At 43.1% G+C, this 14,145-nt stretch overlaps 1 long non-coding RNA gene across 1 annotated transcript in view; it reads right to left on the reverse strand.

The window, feature by feature from the left end:
• LOC122466022 overlaps positions 1-13,561 on the reverse strand; it is a 110,351-nt gene extending 96,790 nt beyond the window's left edge. The window contains exon 1 of the long non-coding RNA XR_006291220.1: positions 13,095-13,561. This is a non-coding gene — a long non-coding RNA (uncharacterized LOC122466022). The remainder of the gene's footprint in view (positions 1-13,094) is intronic.
• Positions 13,562-14,145: the final 584 nt, after the last annotated feature.

Below are 14,145 nucleotides of genomic sequence, written 5' to 3' on the forward strand. Positions count from 1 at the left end.
ACCAGATTGACCTTTTTTTCTTTACAAAGGCATGATCAGGAAAGGATCATTGCTTATTGGCAGAAGCACAAGGATTACATATGCTTTATGCAAGGATGGCAGAATTATGCATGGAATACGCAAGTGTCCTTGGTTAGTTATCATCCTAGCATTAAACCTTGAATGGTTAAACCTTTTCATACTGAACTCAAGCCATGCACAAGTCAAGGCATATAACTCCTTCCATTCCTTGAATAATTTATCCCTGCATTAACCTTGCATTTCTGTTCATATGGGATTGAGTCACTTACCTTCTCTGAATGAAAGCCCCATTCACAGATTCTGTGCTGGCTCTTATAAGCATCTAATGTGTCCAGTTTAAGCCAATATGTATGGATAGTAACAGAGTCCTCACTGCAGTATTACTTTTTCCCCCTCAAGGTACATATACACAGTCGTTCATTTGGCAAAAAACTCCCACTCAATCTCAAAACCAAAATCTATTGCACCTTTTGAAATGTTTGAGATTTCCTTTGTACACGTAGTCAACAGGATTTCTTTTGTCTTTTTATACTACTTGAACACAGCCCAATTCTGTCATGTAGTTATCCAGTCTCTCTCATCTCATCTCCTGCAAACTGGTTTCCTTTGCTTTCCTCTCTAATCTCATCAGTAACTTCATATACTGGCCACAGGAGATAAAACTATTAGCCTAAATCAGTCCTAGCTGATTATTCTATTAAAACTACCTCAGCAAGTTATGGGAACAAATGAAGTTTCTAAGTAGGCCAACTTTTAGTTAATTCATTGCACTGCAATGAAAGATATTTACATACATGTGTTGTGCCAATTCCTTCTATAGTTTGAGCTCTTTGGTACAAGGATCATTCTGCCTTTTCTATTTGGAAACATTCATCCATGTTAAAGGAGTAACTTTCTCTGAGTGTAATTTGTATGTAGTTTCCTTTTCAGATTTAAATTTTATTTCCACTAACTTTTCCATTGTTTGAGAAGAGTGTACTTTACAAACTGTACCCCATCTAGCCAATCATAGCTTCATAGAACCATAAAATAAGATTAAAAATTATTAGGTCAAGCAGTCCCACCCCTCCAATCTTTCCACCAGAAAAGGAACTTTGTTAAAAATATAGTAAAGGTAGGAAAAGTTTTTAAATTATTTCTGTCAAGGTTCCTTCCCCACTCTGAACTCTAGGGTACAGATGTGGGGACCTGCATGAAAGACCTCCTAAGCTTATTCTTACCAATTTAGGTTAAAAACTTCCCCAAGGTACAAACTTTGCCTTGTCCTTGAACCCTATGCTGCCACCACCAAGCATGTTAAACAAAACGGGGAAAGAGCCCACTTGGAGATGTCTTCCCCAAAATATCCCCCCAAGCCCTACACCCTTTCCTGGGGAAGGCTTGATAAAAATCCTCATCAATTTGTACAGGTGAGCACAGACCCAAACCCTTGGATCTTAAGAACAATGAAAAATCAAATCAGGTTCTTAAAGAATTTTAATTAAAGAAAAGGTAAGAGAATCACCTCTGTAAAATCAGGATGGTAAACACCTTACAAGGTAATCAGATTCAAAACAGAATCCCTCTAGGCAAAACCTTAAGTTACAAAAAGACACAAACAGGAATATACATTCTATCCAGCACAGCTATTTTACCAGCCGTTAAACAAAAGGAAATCTAACGCATTTCTAACTAGATGACTTCCCAACTTTACAGAAGTTCAAGTCTGCATTCCTGATCTGTCCCCGGCAAAAGCATCACACAGACAGACAAACCACTTGTTTTCCCCCCACTCCCTGCTCCAGATTTGAAAGTATGTTGTCTCTTCATTGGTCATTTTGGTCAGGTGCCAGCGAGGTTCTTAGCTTCTTTACAGGTGAAAGGGTTTTGCCTCTGGCCAGGAGGGATTTTATAGCACTGTATACAGAAAGGTGGTTACCCTTCCCTTTATTTTTATGACAGTGGCTAAGACCATGTTAAGGTCCCACAAGGACACAGGTGGATGGAGATGAAGAATTCCTTTCAAGAATACCACCATGACATTGAAAAACAATCCATGAACGGATCAACGAAAGACTGCAATTGCTGCTAGATGGACCCTCAATGAACACCATGACTGAAGATGCAAATACTCTAAGATGTCCTGGATACTAGCCTGTGTTGACTGAATGCCACAGGCCAGTGAATGAATTGAAAAATGTTTCCACTTTGTCGAATAGGTGGTCATGGTGGAAGATTTTCTACTATTGAAGAGAATTTGTCGAACAGTCAAACATTGCTCTTCATCTTCATTCGGACATACAGCAGTCACACCATGACACGCAGAGAGCTGAATGTGGAATGCAAGGTGTGATTGTGAGGGTAGGTCAATATGGAGAGGAAGGGATTTGGGAGGCTAAATCAATAGTGTAAGAGTCAGAAAACCAACACTGACTCGGCCATGCTGGGGCAATGAGGATGACCTTGGCCCAATGAGCTTTCAGTTTGAGAATGATCTGTGGAATGAGTGGGACTGGAGGAAAAGTGTACACGAGAGCAGATTGCCAGCTGAGATAGAAGGCATCAGTCAGGGAGCTCAGACTGAGGCACCCTCAAGAAGGGAGCAGATGGTATTTCCTGTTCTCCCTTGTAGCTAACAGATCTATTGTCAGGGTGTCCCAAGCTGCAAAGAGGACTTGCAGAACACAGGGCTTCAGAAATCACTTGTGATTCAGGAAAAATTCCAGCTGAGATGGATTGAGAGGATTCTGGACCCTGGGCAAGTGATTGGCTATTGGTATGATAATCTCTTTGATGCAGAACTGCTACAGCCTGACTGCTTCTTGGCAGAGCACCCTGGCGTATCTTTCTCCCCCCCCCCCCCCCCCCGTTCACATAATATATCACAGGCGTATTGTTGGTAAATACGTGAACCTCAACACTTGATGCAGTCCAGGAAAACATGACAAGCACTGCAGATAGCCTGAAGCTCCAGGACACTGATATACAGTGAAGCTTCCTGCTCTGACCACAGTCCCTGAACCTCCAGCAACCCCAGGTGTGCTCCTCAAAAGTCCAGGTTGCTAAGAGCCAGGCAAAAGGAATGCTTGACATACATTCCTCTGATCTGTCCACCAGTGTAAGGAGTTCTGGATAAATGGAGGGATGCAGACCAACCTGTTCAAGGGGTGAAGAGTCAGATGGTAAACGGTCCTGAGCCACAGCTGAAGAGGGCAAAGGCACAACCTTGCAAATTGAACCACCTGCATGTGTGCAGACATGTGTGTCAAGAGCCTCAAACATATGCAAACTGTTATGGAAGTTTGAGACTGCAGACTGAGACAAAGGCAATACATTGTCTGCAAATGACTGGTCAGCAAAAATGCTCTCAAACTCAGTCTATTAGGGCCCCACTACACTCAATTCTCTGAGCATGGACCAACATGGACTTTCCGGCGTTTTCGATTAAACCCAGACAAGTGAGTAAGCACAGTATAATGCATATGTGAAAAAGGACTTATCAGGACCTGCCCCTTGGTAGCCAGTTGAAATCCATAGACAGAAGGTTTTAAAAACAAACAAGGAAGTATTACTTCACACAATGCAGTCAACCTATGGAACTCTGCCAGTGTTTTCACCCCCCAGGGAACATAGAGTGGCTCTAGAATCCTTGAAGGAGAGCAAAGTCATTAGTCCTGTCTGAAAATAGCACTCAGCCATTGAAGGGGAAATCCTTTATGACCAGCTGTACATCTAGAGTGGTGCCCAAATTCTGCAGCCAGGATGCCCTTCTCATGGTCACTGCTGAGGCCACAACTCTGGCTGGAGTGTCTGCGATATCCAGTGTGAACGTCCAGTGATGTGTTGGTCACTAAGCAGCGTTCAGTGATGAATGTTCAAAATTCTTCTCTGGAGTTTTCAGGCAGCTGGTCTGCAAACTCAGACACAGCCATCCAGTTCACAAAGTCGAATAGCAATGCCTGCTGGTTAGCAATGCACATCTGCAAAGAAGGGGAGGTGTAAATCTTCCTATCCATCTAGTCCATCCATTTAGAGTCCTTATCCTTGGAAGCGGACTCAAATCTGTCCTGATGGGCTCTATCATTCACCACAGTTATGACCAGGGAATTTGGGGGCAGATGTGAGTGTAAAAATCTCAAATCCCTGCACCAGAACAACGGAGTATTTCTCCATGTGCTTTGTGGTAGGTGGCATTGAAACCAGCAGCCAACATTAGCAGAGTGTAGGCCAGACATCATTAATAGAGAGGTGATTCTCACAGCGGCAGATGCTGCAGGATATCCAACAACTTATGGGTATCTCCTCCAGGAACTCCACCTGAATGCCCAGGGAAGCAGCCACACACCACAGAAGCTCCTGATAGACCTTGAAATCCTCTGCTACTGAAGGAGCGGAAGGAGTCAGGCACTGTTGAATCATTCAAGGATGAAGAAGCAGCAGTTAACTGCACCAGGGCTGGCTCCCACTCCTGGACTGATGAAGCTGGAAGAGGCAGTTGTATAGGCTCTGCACAGGGATGGCTCACTTGATACCTGAGCCTGGAGTGGATTCATGATTCCTGCTACCCATGTGCCCAATGATCTTGCCTTAGAGCGAGCTGAGGAGTGTCCCCTCCATGACTGAGGGGTGTTCCAAGAAAGCCATGGGAATAAGGAAAAGCACTGGTGGCCAGTACACAGGGGGCCCCCATCCCAACTGTAAGTTGAGTGCCAATCCTAGTGCCCATGGTGCTCCATAAATAGTTCCTGATGTGAATCAGACATGTGAGAGCAGGAAAAGGAAGATTCTGACCTCAACATTGAGGAACCTCAGGTTTCCAGGGATAAAGTTGGAACCAGTCCTGAGGGGAGAATCAATCAGTCTGAGGCATCCATTGCCCAAAACAAAGGAGAGCCTTGCACTCAGCACACATCCATCGTTCCCAGTGCCAGGAGCAGCAGCATCTCCAAAGTCAGCAGCAGTACCAAAGCAGCAGACAGTGCCAAAGCAGAGGTCGGTAAGAGCCAATACAGTAACACTAGTGGTGCTGAATGCAATGGAACTAAGGAGGTCCCCGGGGACAAGGAGGTCCCTTGCACCAAGCCTGGTATTGGCCCTGCTTCCACAAACTGTGGACAGGGAACATTGGGGTATGGTGCCAAGAGACCCAAAGGTTCAACAGCCCATCCAGCCAATGGGGCTATAAACAACGTAGCCCTGGCTAAGTCTTGGCCCAAGAGAGGTTGGGACAGAAAGGGAGAGGAGGTCCATTGCTGCCTGGTACATCGCGAGCATGGAAACAGCCAGTGCTAGCACTGCCCTCATCAGTATTGGATTCAATGGACACCCCAGGGCCAGAACCAGAGTGAACTGGTCCATTCTCCTCCTGGGGGAGGCAAGAGTCTTCACAAGACCTGGAATGGTCATATGGAATCTTTTCCTTGGCACACTTCATGGGAGAATGACTCCTCCGTCTCTTCAGAGAGGCACTAGCTCCAGAGCGTGAAGCAGCAGCACTTTTGGAACCTGAGGGCAACCTCTGCTCCAACAAAGATCTCCGTGTCGAAGCAGGCCCTGTGACCTGCTTGGGCAGATGCAGCTTTAGGCAAAGTTGCTTCACCACCTGAGCCTGTGTCATGAATGACTTACATATCGCACATCACTCCTTGATGCAGGCCTTGTGTAAGCACAGCAAATGCTGTGTGTGGGGATTGTTGTTGGGGATCGCTCTCATATGACAGACAATGGTCATAACCTAGTGAGGGAATGACAGGAGAATATTTAACTGAACACTAAATGTAACCAACAGTAAGGTTATTACTAACTATGTACAACTAGAAAAATTACTCTAAAATAGTGAGAGATTGAGGTTAAGAACCACACAGAGCTCTGACTCCAGTTCCTTCCTACCACCTGTGGCTAAGGGGGTCAGGGTATATAGCCAAGGGAGGAGCAATGGCCAGAAGGTCTGAGTGCCCCCCTCTCACAGATACTGCTAGGCAAAATTCTCGGTCTCTGGTCCCCTGGGCGTGCATGCACCTCAGTTGAATACATGGCTGCACCTATTCAAAGATGAAAGCAGCTGGGATTACAAAATTCAGGTCCGCTGTTTTAGCGGATTATAAAGGTGGGCCAGTTGCAAAATTAGGAGCCATGTCTCCATTTCCTTGAAGTTTGGAGATGGACAGTTCTGTAGTTGTGATTCAGGCCCACCTCCAATTTAAACTTGTAAAAAACGAGTATGGCTGCACAAGAGTAAGCAGAGCCTGTTTTTCTGCTGCCTTGCCTCTTACAATAAATTAAGTTTCTTCAAAGCGGGTATCAATACTACCAGATCAGAATGGTAGCTTTTTTTACCCACTGTGCACAAATAAATGGTTGCCCAATATGCAAGGTACTAGGGACGATCAGGCACAGAGTTTAAAGGAAATTGTGTACAAATGTGAGTAAGTATATAAGACAGCGTGTCCATCTACAAAAGCTCCCAGTAGGATAGCAGGTTACAAATATTTAATCAGTTGTTGACATTTCCAAGGCACCTATCACCATAGCATTTAAACACTCATCAAGAAAGGGAACATCTGACACTGTTTGTAAAACACTCTAAATTTGAAATGCTCTAAAGTTAATTGTGATCTTCTAAACAAATGTATTAACTGCTTGTATCTTGACAGCATGATATATATGTTTATAGACTTTTCTATAGTGCTTATCACTATAGTGCCTAAGGGCTCACAAATATTAGTTAATTCATCTTTGCAATACTACTGTCAGATAAGGAGATGTTATCCCCATTTTACAGAGGAGGGACAGTGGTACTGAAAGATGAAGTGACTTACTCAAGATAATAATAAGAAATCTGTAGTTTAGCAAGAACAAACAACAGATCTTCTGAATCCCAGTGCCTTTAACTAAAAGATTATTCTCCCTCTCAGGACATTGTTGCTAGCTGCTTGTGGAAACAATCACCTTATATTTATGAACCCATTAATGGCTGTCACCACATTCACCACAACCTTCACCCCTCCTTGGATTAAATGCCTTTTTCTCTGGAATGAAGTAGATGAAGCTAAACTCCTATGATCCATACCATATCATTACTAGTCAAGTAATTTTTTGCTTTCACAGACTACTCAAGAAGGCAATTCACTACTTGGTGTCACAGTGAGAGTCTAGGTCATGACTCCACACTTGCTTCCTTTGTATAGTCATCCTGCAAGGTAGTACATATCTTTAAAGATTTTTTTATTGAGCTCTTTTATGCACAGAACCTTGGAATGTTTAAATAAAGAGCACTTATATATTTTAGTCATGTTGTGCTGCTATCTTCTCATACTCCTGCTATACACTATACTGCAGGTGGCACTGGTATTGACAAAAGAATGCTGTGATTTCCAGAAACACTGAGAAGCTCATTTAAAAAGAAAAAAGAAAAGGAGTACTTGTGGCACCTTAGAGACTAACCAATTTATTTGAGCATGAGCTTTCATGAGCTACAGCTCACTTCATTAGCTCACAAAAGCTCATGCTCAAATAAATTGGTTAGTCTCTAAGGTGCCACAAGTACTCCTTTTCTTTTTGCGAATACAGACTAACACGGCTATTACTCTGAAACCTTTAAAAAGAAAGAAAATGAATAAATTCACCCACAGATCTTAAGTCCTTTACTTTATGGTTTTGTCTTAAGATTCCACATTTCCATTATCAACAAAAGTCTACAGAAGGGAGCTTGGTATAAAGCCAGTCACTGCCCACATGTTCAGGTTTGTTCATCAAGAAGCTGTAAACTGGAAGACAGTATTCTGTGAATTAACTCAGATCAGAAGATGATGAGTCTGAGGTGATTAATGCCTACAGAGATTGGATACCATGAACTAGAAGATAATCTAAACTATTTTATCTAACCTACCTAGATAAATTAGGCAGAATGACTGCAAATCACAGTATCAATAAAACAACCTGGTTTCTAGAATCTCCATAGCCAATATTGTCCGAGCACATAGGCTTCAAAACTGGAGCAAGGTTTTCTCAAGCCACATCTGCTACATAGAAACAGTTTTGCCATATTACAGGACATGAGACTGGAACAGTTTGGTACTTTAGAGGATACTGTCAACCCACTCCCCCATGCACACACTTTTACCCTTCAGTGATTACTTGACTAGAGTATAAGTGTCACTCTCCAATGTAATACTCACAAGCTACTGTCAAAAACTTATCCCATTCCTGGGATTTGCCTTAATTAACAATAGAAGAGACACATTTTGTTAAAGATCTTGTCTTATCACCCCAAGACCCAAGTTGTTCATTTCCCCCCATTTTATGTTGTTTAAGGTTTACTCTATTACCCTCCTCAATTATTTAAATTGCCAGAAATATTTAGGGACCCTATTTTAGTATCACAGATGCACAACTGCCCCTTTTCAACGAATACATGATGACTATAGAAACTCTCATTCATCACAATTGCATTTTCCCCCCGGTACACATTTTATGCCTATTAGCAATGCCTTCCATTGCTGTGAGGCAGTATAGGAAGTCTATAGCTGGTTTTGTATCCTTGTTCTCTTATGTGAGCTACTCTACAAGGGCTATATCCTGAAGTCCTTACTCAGCCCTCTTCAGATATTAGCTAGCTAGAATTAAGAATCAAGGCTGCACTAGCTGTTTAGTTGTACTCTTTCTACTGTGGATAAATTGAATCTGAACCAATTCTTGGCAAGGTAAAACTTCCATTGAATTCAATGGAAGTTTTGAAAGAGTAAAAACTCAGTAGTGACTTCAGGATTTATACAGCTTCTGCATGGTCTCATATTTATCACAATCACATCTTTAAAATGTATTTTGCCTCCATTGTATGTCCTAAATATAAAAGATTATGACAAAAAGGAAACTTGCTTTGATAAAGTAAAGAAGCACAGTTGTTTTTGCAGGAAATGTTACAAGTTATAGAAGACAAATGTGCCGAATTCCCTGCCAGACCCTGGTTATTTGGTACATTGACCAGATGTTGGTTTGTTTTAACTAAATTTATAATCCTCCCCATCCCCTCGGACAATGACCTTTGGCCTGCACCTAGACTCCAGCTACTGTACTGTTCTGGCTCGTCTACAGACTCTGATCTCAGTTCTGATCACAGCCTGTCCCCAGATCTTGGTTCCAGTGCTACTCTTGGCCCAATCCCAACCTACTTCCAGCTTCAACCTCCACTCGGACCACAAAGCCTATCAAGAAGCAGCACCTAACATGGAGATTTCTCTCCTTAAAATCAAGAGAGGGTAGGAAAACACAGCCTGCCTATGTGCACCCAACATTAGCCCTTAAAATGTGTGGCTGCATTGAGAGGGTGGAAAGGAGGGTGGTTGCAACTGTCTGGGGTAGGGGTAGGGAGAGCAGGAATATCCACATGTTGTTGTTTTGTGCTTTTAGCAAGTTTGTGAACTAGCTAGTCCACCCCTGATCGTATGTACATACTCAACAGGTTCTCTTTATGCTTTTACAGCCATGTCCTGGAGAATGTCCCATTCTCTCAGATCTCATAACTAAATGAGAAACAGAAGCTGACAGAGGTGATTTCTTTTCTGCTCATTTGCTTTTCATTCCTCCGTAGCAACAAGACATTTGTAGCAAAGATCTGCCCACTTGGTATTTCTCAGTGAGAGGCCTTATTAGTTTTAACTTTCAAAAAACAACCTCAACTTAACAGGTATTCTACAAGGACAGCATAAAACAATAGTTCTACAGCAATATAGAGAAGCTTGCTGATTCATCAAAACTTGCTTTCCACTACTGTTTTATGAAGAAATTATGTAATAGCTTTTTCCAGTGCTTAAGCTACTTTTTTTAATATCAGAAGGAAATGATTTGCAGGCTGTTTTTAAAAAAAAATATCAGTGCTGGTATCTGGCCAGAAACATGTTTAAAGATCCCTGTTTGTGCAATGTATTGATTACAGAAGTATCAGATAGCAGTACTATACAGCAACTATGATTTGTGTCTGCCCTTCCATTGTGAAGCCCCATAAAGTGCCAGATGACCTATTTACAAGTTTAATGGATGTACTTTTCATGAATCAAAGTAAATGGTAATTCTAACATGGCCTGTGCACGAAAGACATCCAAACTTGATATTTCATGCCAAATTAACTGTGATTTAATCAAAGGACATAAATAGGCCATTTAATGTGCTGTACATCAATTACAGTATATCACCACATTTAGCAAAGAATAAGCCACATTAAAACAACATTAACTACTGTGTTTATTCTTAAAGAGGGATAACTTTCAGCCTGGTGCCCACAATGAGTAGCTGCGCTGGTTCCTGGGAGGATGGTAAAAATTCTTCCCCCCATGGCATGGAGCCAAAGGATCTGCTCTATGGACACTCCTGCAGCCCCTGCTTCTAATGCACTCCCAGCAGAGTAGAAAAGAGAATCAAGACATCCATTGATGGATGGTGAACTGCGGTGGAACTCAGCTCTGTGCCATGCTCTATGGGGGATATCTAACTCATGGGGAATCCCCAAATCCTTAACTCTCAACCTCTCTCTTTGCACAGTGTGGGATGCTTTCTCAGGGGACCCAGTGCTATGGGTAACCTTGTTACTCCCTTACCTCCAGCATGAGAAAGTCTATCTTGTGCTAGTTGGGCATCAGCTTTAGTATACTTCTAACCACTCATGCACTCTCCTCAGGACTCTATCCTTGCTTTGCAGGTTAACTGTAGATACACCCCAAACTTCAAGCCTCCTTGAAGAACATTCCCTTGTAGTAACCATCTTCTATCACTGGACACTCAAAAATTGCCAAGCCCACTGTCTCAAAAGAGACAGTATATACACGCTGCCTGTTAGATCAGCTAAGGATTCATGCTTTCTTTAATGTATTGGACTGAGATGAACTTATTAAAAAAAAGAATAAATGTATTAATAAAGAACAGAGATTTAAGTGAAACTAAACAAAGATAGTAGAAATTGAAAATGGTTACAAATACAAGTAGAATGTGCTTCTAAGAGCAGGAACACAACTTTAGCAGGCTTTAATCTGTGTCTAAAACAGTTTTCTCACCATTAGCCACCTCTTAGCATCACCAACCCACATGGCGAGGGGGGGGCATGGCCCAAGAAAGTACCACACACAGTGGAACTGCACCAGTTCCACCATTAGAAGGTTCTCTATGGCTGCAGTTTCACTTATTATTTTAAGTGATGCATGTCAAAGATTTGCTGATGTCACATCAAAGGGAGACAGATAGCTAAAGCCCTGTATAATGCGTTAGAAATCTAGGACCATGCACAACAACATTTTTAAAATGGCAGGGCTGAAGTGGATGCGCAAACCTGAACTTGCAATCAAACTATCCATTTGTACAGGCATTCCCAATTTCTGCATTCCAATCTGGTAAGACTGACACACACACACACACACACACACACACTTTTGTGCATGGACTCTATAATTTTGATGCAACAGGTTCATGGTGGGCACACACATTTGAAAATTTATTGATAATATTCCCAGGAAAATGGATAATAATTCCTAGTTGTGACTCATGCACAAGAGGCCCTGTTAGAGGTTTCAGAAATCCTACCTCTCCATTTGCACATAAACATACACTAAGAGGTCACCTCCCCCAAACATTAAAATATCTCCTATTAATGAAAAAAAAATAGTGATCCAGTCTCTGAGGCTAAAATTTAAAAGCTACTGAATCTACTGGAAGGTTGTCTGAATTACTTGTTCAAATTGGTAGCAAGAAGCCAGGTAGGAGACGGCTGGAGAAAGTTGCAGGCACAAATTATACAGTGAAGACTAGAGAGACCACACCAGCCAGTAGCCTTAGAAATTTCATTTTCCTAACTCTGCAATACTTTATCATTGTCACATGGCATCTATAATAATTTCAGGATATTATGAAGTGCTAGATTGTGTCCTTAAGGCACAGGACTGTGCTGGGAGCAATGAGGAGTCGCAACTCTGCACAATGAGTTTAGAGATGCCTTGTGCCTCAGAAAGAACAATTTCTCACTGAGCTTGCTAGCACCAACAGGATTCATAGTCCATATCCTTCTCTAGGTTCATGCAACCTGCTCCTGCCAGCACACTGAGACTGCCCCACAGCCAGTAGAGAGGGGTCATGGATGGCAACTGTGGCTGACTCTAAGGGTAGGTCTACAGGCAATTAAAACACCACAGATGGCCCATACCAGCAAACTTAGGCACACAGGGCTCTGGGTAAGGGACTGTTTAATTGCAGTGTAGAGATTTGGGCTTGGACTGGAGCCTGGACTCTAGGATCCTCCAGAGTGGAGGGTCCTAGAGCTCAGGCTGTAGTCTGAGCCCAAAACTTCTACACCACAATTAAACAGCCCCTTAACCTGAGCCAGCTGGCAGGGGTCAGCCACGGGTATCTAATTGCAATAGATGAAATATCCTCAGTGAGCTACGCAAGGGGACGAGTCTGCTTGCACCTTTCTTGCCTGCACACACATGGAAGGGCCTATCACAGTCTAGCCATAAGGGTTAAACGGGGAAACTGCAGTTTCCCTTAACAGTAATGGGAAGTGTTCCTTGAGTTCTTTCAAATTAAAGGCCAATTTGTGACATTCTCATGGGCATGCACAAGGGGTGAGAACAAGCAAGGGCCCTCCCTTCCATGCATAACCCACACAAGAACCAGTCATAACAACACTTCCTATGCTCAGGGAAGTACAGAAGCTGCTCCCTTGGTATGTAATGAGGAACAAACCATCCCAAATCAGGACTATAGTCCCTTTCCCTCACATCAGTGGAGCGAGTGAGGTCACTACGCTAGGAAGTGCAGGCTGCAACATCAAGACTATGATACTCAGTGCTGCCCACTCTTGCATTCCCCGGCGCACTGGAGGGAGTAAGTCGCTGCACTGCCTCTATACTCAGGCCGGTGGCTAACTGCCTTGATTTGAGCCTACAGTAAGAACACACTTTTAGTCTGTGTTTTGTAGGACTGTATATAGAGAGATTTAAAAGAGAAACAAGCTCAGTTATTTTTCAGTGATGGTTTAGGAACTGGACTTACATGAAAAATCGGTATCCCTGTGTGCCAGAGTTGCTCTACTCCCCGCTGGACAGTACCACCTCCTGGTAGTTCTGGGGGATTAGCTCAATCAGGCCGACACCTCAGGGTCTCCTCTACAGCCCCTCTTCTGCTCCAGGAACCACAGCATCCTCTTTGTGACTCAGCCCTCTGGCTAGGTCAGTGTTGTGGTTTCCCCTTCTGGGTGGGGAGAGTGCATCAAGGTTCCAGCTCTCCAGTTGTCTCAGACTGTCTTCTGCTTCACTGCCTCACAGTTCCACTCCCGCAGTGGTTGGTAGGGAAACCCAAGCCCACCCTCTACTCCGGGTTCCGGCTCTGGGAACCTCTACACAGCATCCAATGTCCATTTGCTGCTTCTTGCTCTCTTTGTCTTAGCTGTTTCCATACTCCCGGTTTTCCCCTCTTCTGTGGGTTTGCCAATCTCTTCACTCCTTCCTCCCATGGAGTAACTTTAGACAACTCATCTCTGCAGCGCCCCCGTCCTGTCTCCCAAGGAGCAACTACAGAATTCTCCCTATTGCCTTCTTTGCTTCCTATTTCCTGTCTTTTGTAAAAGCCCCACCTGTCCCTCACAAGTGAGGTGCCTCCAGCCTAAAGCTCCTGTATTTGCAGCTTAATTAGCTGATTGGGCCCATCTGGCCTAATTCAGCTCTTGCAGGGCCAGTGTGGGGACCACACCCCATTACATCCTGCCCATATCAAAGGATGGAAAAACTGCTGATAAATAGAGAACCCAATCTGAAAATATAGTTCTGCAACATTAGAGTCAGAGGTGGAAGAAAGTGGAAACTACTTTGTTCTTCATACCATAATCTGAAAAAAGAGGCAGTCTCACATTTATAAAGATTTACAATATATTATCACGTGGAATTCAAAAATCAATTTGCAAATCAAATTTTGAAAATCAACATGAAAAGAAGGAAACGGAATGAAGCAGAGGTGAAAGTTATTGTGTTTCAATAAGGCATCAGACCTTTCACTTTAAAGCAGCATATTGGTGGGAAAGAAACCCTCATATAGCATTGGGACCCACCCTGTAAGTTGGGAAGTTACATTTTCTCTAACTGATTCTTTTGAACAGAACAATTAATG

The sequence above is a fragment of the Chelonia mydas genome, chromosome 5 (assembly GCF_015237465.2).
Source record: "Chelonia mydas isolate rCheMyd1 chromosome 5, rCheMyd1.pri.v2, whole genome shotgun sequence".
Classification (NCBI taxonomy): domain Eukaryota; kingdom Metazoa; phylum Chordata; order Testudines; family Cheloniidae; genus Chelonia; species Chelonia mydas.